Here is a 6861-nt window from a genome sequence, read left to right as displayed (position 1 = left end):
CACACCTCCACAAGGAAGATTCTGTTGAAACAAGACAGGAGAGTTCGCTGATAGCGTGCGAGTATACGAGTTAAAAAAAAAATGGCATAAACTGTGTCGCCTGTTACAAAGATGTCGCTAGCATCAAACCACACGTTACATACAATTGGTACTAAGCGTTAACACAGATGTGACGTAAGAGGATAATAATCTCATTCTCTCGTTCATGATAAGCACATTGTGGTAGAGACCGGTGCTAAGCTATTACGGAGGTGATACTGTTGAGCTGTTTGTTCCTTTGTATTTTCCCGCTCTGTACTGTGAGTGAATACCAGCACAACTACATAAACATCCCCATCTTTTCATAATTCAAACCGTTTCAAATCTAAATTTCATTATGATAAATAACTTATTTGTAAAGGAGCTTAGGTTATCTGTCAATATATATATATATATATATATATATATATATATATATATATATATATATATATATATATATATATATGTATGTATATATATGATACGAAGGGATTAGAGAAGGAAGAGAGGATAAGGTCCTCCGGCCTTGGGATCTTGAAGCAAAATATAACAAAATGTCTTCGTCGAAGAGCGGTTCCTTCTAGTCGTTCGACGAGTACGAAAGTCTTAGAGGAGCACTACCCCTCCAGCCTCGTCCCGACGAAGTCCCCTTGCCTTGGCTTCGCCGGGTCTTGAGGACCCAGCTCTACTAGTGAAGGAGGATGCCTACCTTACATACTCAGTAGGCATATTATCTCCTGTCGCGTGTTTCGTCGTTTCCAGAGGTCGTCGTTCCCCGCGTCGCCGCCGCTAAAGGTCGCGGGGGGTGCCCGATCTTCTTGGTCAAAGTCGCCTCTGCTGGGCACGATCGTCCCGAGGTCCGAGCACACAGGTATACTCGGCAAGGCCCCGGATGCCGACGACGCGTATGTTCGTGTGTCCGATATTTATCTGCGTATCTATAGCCGCGTCCAAGTGTTCAAATAGCGTCTCACCTACATTCCTCTCTCTATCTCTCTCTCTCTCTCTCTCTCTTTCTCTTCCCCCCTCTCTCTCTCTCTCTCTCTCTCTCTCTCTCTCTCTCTCTCTCTCTCTCTCTCTCTTTCTCTTCCCCCTCTCTCTCTCTCTCTTTAATACTACTTATTCTTTGCAGACACCCCTACGGACCACAACTACATATCGTCCTGTAGTGAATGTATACTATGTTTCCAACCATCCCTCCTTTTCGCTTTCCTTTCTCCGAGTTTTTACTTCACCTTGCGTAGCTGTAGCCCACAGCCCCGCAGTAGGTGGCAACGGTCCTCGCACAGATCTCTGTGCTACTTTTAGTCAGGATTTGTTTCCACATCACTGGCTCAAAAGAGGAGAAGGAGGAGGAAGAGAGGGAGGATTAGGAGGAGGGGGAGGAGGAAAAGGAGTAGGAGTAAGAGGATGAGGAGGAAAGGAGGAGGAGAAGGAAGAGGAGTAAGAGGAGGAGGAGGAAGAGGAGTAAGAGGAGGAGGAGGAGGAGGAGGAAGAGGAAAAGAAGGAGTAGTAGTAGTAGTAGTAGGAGGAGGAGGAGGAGAAGGAGGAGGAGGAGGAGGAAGACGAGGAGGAGGAGTAGTAGTAGAAGGAGGAGGAGGAAGACGAGGAGGAGGAGGAAGAGGAAGAAAAGGAGGTGAGCAGTCGCTGGTGGAGGCGTGTTGAGTACCGAATGCCAGCCCATCGAGGTTCCACCTCCAGGTGGAGGTGGAAAGATATAAAGACGATCAGTGGGGAGACGCTTCTCTCCCACTTCCGCCTCGTAGGATTCACTAATTCACTTCGCTCAAGCTTTTGACTGCCGGCCTCTGATTTATAGAAAAATATTGAAGCAAATAAACAAATAAATGAATTAATAAAATGTATAATTAAAAAAATAGAATGATTGATAAATGCGTGAGTAAATATATATATATACATATATACATATATATATATATATTTATATATATATATATATATATATATATATATATATATACACATATATATATATATATATAAATAAATTAGATATGATAAGTAAATGAATAAAAATTAAGAGGTGAAATCTAATAAATAAGGAAATCGACCTCAGTAAGTATATATGTATGAAGTTATATAAGTTCAGTTGCGTCGAACGGCAAATGTCGATTAATCAACCTGTGTTCTGCGGGTTTTAATGACAAAATTTACGTCTGTGTCATTAGGAGATATTTCATTCGAACTTGAATGTAGACAGACTTTAAATAAATAAATAGAAATAAATAAATAAATAGATAAGTAGATAAATAAATAATAAATGAATAAACAAATAAATAAATAAATAAAAATAGATAGATGAATTGTATGAAATCATCCTTTCAAGTGAGCAAGAATGCATTGTAGGCTAAGGCTATTTTTGTATAATGTATATTATTATTGTTATTACAATTGTCATCCATGTAGTTTCTGCTACTACTACTACTACTACTACTACTACTACTACTACTACTACTACTATTACTATTATTATCATTATTATTATTATTAATATTATTATTATTATCATTATTATTATTATCATTATTATTATTATTATTATTATTATTATTATTATTATTATTATTATTATTATTATTGTTATTATTATTATTATTATTATTATTATTATTATTATTATTATTATTATTATTATTATTATTATTATTATTATTATTATTATTATTATTATTATTATTATTATTATTCATTATTCATTATTCATTATTTATTATTCATTTATTTATCTAACTTGTTCATTCATTTATTCTGTTTTATTTATTATTCATTATTCATTTATCTATTTAACTTGTTCATTCATTTATTCTTTTATTCAGCTGTTCATTAATTTGTTTGAAAGAGAGAGAGAGAGAGAAAGGGATAGATAGACAGACAGATAGATAGATAGATAGATAGATAGATAGATAGATAGAGAGAGAGAGAGAGAGAGAGAGAGAGAGAGAGAGAGAGAGAGAGAGAGAGAGAGAGAGAGAGAGAGAGAGAGAGAGAGAGAGAGAGAGAGAGAGAGAGAGAGAGAGAGAGAGAGAGAGAGAGAGAGAAAGAAAGAGAGAGAGAGAGAGAGAGAGAGAGAGAGAAAGAGAGAGGTTGGGGGGAGAGCGATAAAGTAGGAAGGGTGGCAAGAGATGATATTTGCCATGTTATAGCCAACAGGTGCTCCAGGTTACTGGTAGTTGGGGGTCAAATGACACACCTGCGCTCGATAGTAGAAACAAACCACACGACCTGATTACAGTTTCAGCACGCACACACGCGTGATTCACCATGGTCTTGGACCACGTGTTGGACTCGTGATCGACAGTGATTTCCCTCCCGGATGATAGCTCAGAGTTCATAAAATGACCGATCTATTGGTAATGCGCATACATACACCCCCGACTCCCCACCCACGAGAGTTGGAGTAACGACCCGCAGCGCAGCGATATCGAAATTATTTCAGCCCTGGGTGGGATTCAAACCCGGACCACCATACTGGTAGCCAGGAACTCTACCACTGCGCCACGATTCGTGTATTCTGTGCGTGTGTGTGTGTGTGTGTGTGTGTGTGTGTGTGTGTGTGTGTGTGTGTGTGTGTGTGTGTGTGTGTGTGTGTGTGTGTGTGTGTGTGTGATTCATCTTGGTCTTTGGATCACGTGTTGGACTCGTGATCGACAGCTATTTCCCTCCGGAAGAGAGCTCAGAGCTCGTATGACCGATCTATGGGTAAGGCTATGACCTTACACACACACACACACACACACACACACACACACACACACACACACACACACACACACACACACACACACACACACACACACACACACACACACACACACACACACACACACACACACACAACTCACTGCCCACGAGAGTTGGAGTAACGACTCGAAGCGCAGCGATACTGAAATAACTTCAGCTCTGGGCAGGATTCGAACCAGGTACCGCCGGTACCGCCGTACTGACAGTCTGGGACTCTACCAACCGCGCCACCGAGTCGTGTGTGTGTGTGTGTGTGTGTGTGTGTGTGTGTGTGTGTGTGTGTGTGTGTGTGTGTGTGTGTGTGTGTGTGTGTGTGTGTGTGTGTTTACCTAGTTGTATTTACCCAGTTGTATCTTACGGGAAGGGGAGCTATGCTCGTGGTGTCCCGTCTTTGTATCTCACAGTGTCTAGTTTGGTCTTAAATTCGTGTATAGTTTTTGCACACACTACTGTTTTATTCAGTTTGTTCCAGATATCCACCACTCTGTGTGGAAAACTGTTTTTTTCAGGTCTCTTCTATAACTATACTTTCTGAGTTTCTTTTCATGTCCTCTCTTATCCTATGAAGGACTTCCGTGCCTTTCATGATTCTGTAAATGATCAGCAGGTTGCCTCTTTCTCTTCTTTGTTCCAAAGTCGGTAATTTCAATTTAGCCAGTCTCTCCTCATCTGACAGGTTTGAAAGTCTTATGGCCATTTTCGTGGCTACTTTCTGGATTCGTTCAATTTTCTTTATATATTTTTTTGGTACTGGGTGACCATATTGTCGCAGCATACTTCAGTCTTGGCCTTATTAGTGTGACTAGTATTTTTTTTTTGTTTTAACAATTTCTTCATCTAAATAGGTAAAAACCACCTTTATTTATCTTAGCAAGTTGTAGGATTCTCCAACAATTTTGTTTATCCGCTTATCAGGGGACATGTCATTTGTGATAATTACTCCCAGGTCTTTTTCAGATCCCACTTTCTTCCTTTGTTCCAATTTTAGATTGTCCCGATATTTTTTTTTCCATTTTTTCCGAACTCCATTATGCTACATTTCTTAATGTTAAAGTATACTTCCCACTTTTGGCCCCATTTCCAAACCTTGTTTAAGTCTCTCTGTAGTGATTCACAATTCGTTTCAGTATTCACTTTCCTCAGCAGAGAAGCTCGTCTAACAATCCACATCTTCATCCATGTCATTCACATAAATAGCGAACATTATTGGAGCCAATACCGATCCCTGTGGAACTCCACTTATCACCTCCTCCCAGGCTGAACTCATTTCTCTGAGCACTACTCTTATTTTTCTGCCATGCAAGAAATTCTCCATCCAGTTTAGTAATTTACCTTGTATGTCTCCTATGTTTTCCCTTTTTTTTTTCTTTTAATAATTTTTGTGTGGTACTTTGTCTAAGGCTTTTTGTAAGTTTAGTAGGAAAGCACAATCAGTCCATCCATCCCTTTCTTGTATTATATCTATTAGTCTTGAGTAGAAACAGATTAAGTTTGTGGGACATGATTTTCCGGGTTTATCATATTGTTTTCTTCCGGGTGTTTTAACCATCTATTCTTGATGACTTTTTCACAAATTTTTGCTACAGTGTCTGTAATTTGTTGGTTCTTCTTTGTTTCCTCCTTTACATATTGGTACAATATTGGCATTTTTCCAGTCCTTTGGTATTTTTCATTCTTTGAGTGAGCAACTTAGTATGTTATATATTTTGTCCATTAATTCTTCCTTACAGTCCTTTAGTATCCAATTTGCAATTCCGTCCGGGCCGTGTGATTTCCTGATATCAAGGTTCGTTAGTTGATCCATTATTTCCTCTTATGTTATTGTTATTTCCCTCATGCGGGGTGATCACACTTCAGTTCCTTCGTCCCAACGCTGTACGTTTTCTCTAGTGAAAACTGACTTGAAGTGGTTGTTCATGATTTCAGCCATTTCTAAATCTTCTATATATTCTATATTTACTTGACGTAGTATCACCATTTCCTGTTTATTTTTAAGTTTACCATTCACAAATCTACAGAATAGTTTGGGTTGATCTTTGCAGTCTTCTATGATGTCTTTTTCGTAGTTTCTTTTTTCCTCTGTGCGCGCTTTTATATATTCATTTCCATGGTTGATATATATTTGCAGCTTTCCATTCTTTTTTTTTTATCCTTTTTTTCCATCTTTTCCAAGTTTTATCTCCTCTATCTTTCGTCTCACTACATCTTCTGTTGAACCAGTGCTTAATGTACACCTTCTCTTGTTTCTGATTTGGTACGTATTTATTCACTCCTTCATTATAACTTTCATCAAGATCATCCATTTCTCTTCAACTTGTATCTCTTCTTTGGAAAAAGTTTGCCCAATTTGCATTTTGAAAGAATTTCTTAAGTTTCCCAAAGTCCATTTTGTTGTACATCAGTCTTCCTTTTCTGTATTTCTCATCTCTATAACTATTTCCTCCTTCAGTTCATCCTCTATTAGTAATGTGGTCAATCTTTCCAAATGGTGTCTTGTATTCAATTTTATCCACAATTTCAGGTTCTGTTGTAAATATTAAATCTAGTCTCGACGGATCTTTATTAGTTCTATATCTGGTATTTTCTTTTACCCATTGTGTCATTGTATGTTCCATAGTCATGTCAAATAATACATTTCTTCATAGATCCTCTCCGCCTTTCACTGTCATATCTTCCCAACAGATTTCCTTGCAGTTAAAATCTCCCATAAGTACCAGGCTACCTCCATCCTTTAGCATCTCGTTTAATGAATGCCTTGTATCTTCTTACATTCTTTAATGCTCGCCCTCTTTCCAAGAACCCGTTTTTGGGGGGGTATATAGATCACCACAAACTTTCTTCTTTTCCTGTCGCTATCTTCAACCTTTATCATGATAATTTCTACACTGTTTTTACCCTCTGTAACCTTCGTCACATTTAAGTTTTTCTTGGCCAAAAACATGATTCCTCCGCCCTGTTTCTCGTTTCTGTTTTTAATCCAATAATTATATAACCCATGTCCAACACTATTTGGTGGTAGTGGACCCCTTAATTTCGTCTCCACAATTCCCATTATGTCTGGTTTTTCTTCTGACAGGT

Source organism: Oratosquilla oratoria, chromosome 29 (genome assembly GCF_046742065.1).
Source record: "Oratosquilla oratoria isolate Oo_2021 chromosome 29, ASM4674206v1, whole genome shotgun sequence".
Taxonomy (NCBI): domain Eukaryota; kingdom Metazoa; phylum Arthropoda; class Malacostraca; order Stomatopoda; family Squillidae; genus Oratosquilla; species Oratosquilla oratoria.
The sequence above is the reverse complement of the archived record's forward strand: the minus strand, read 5'-3'. Positions refer to the sequence as shown.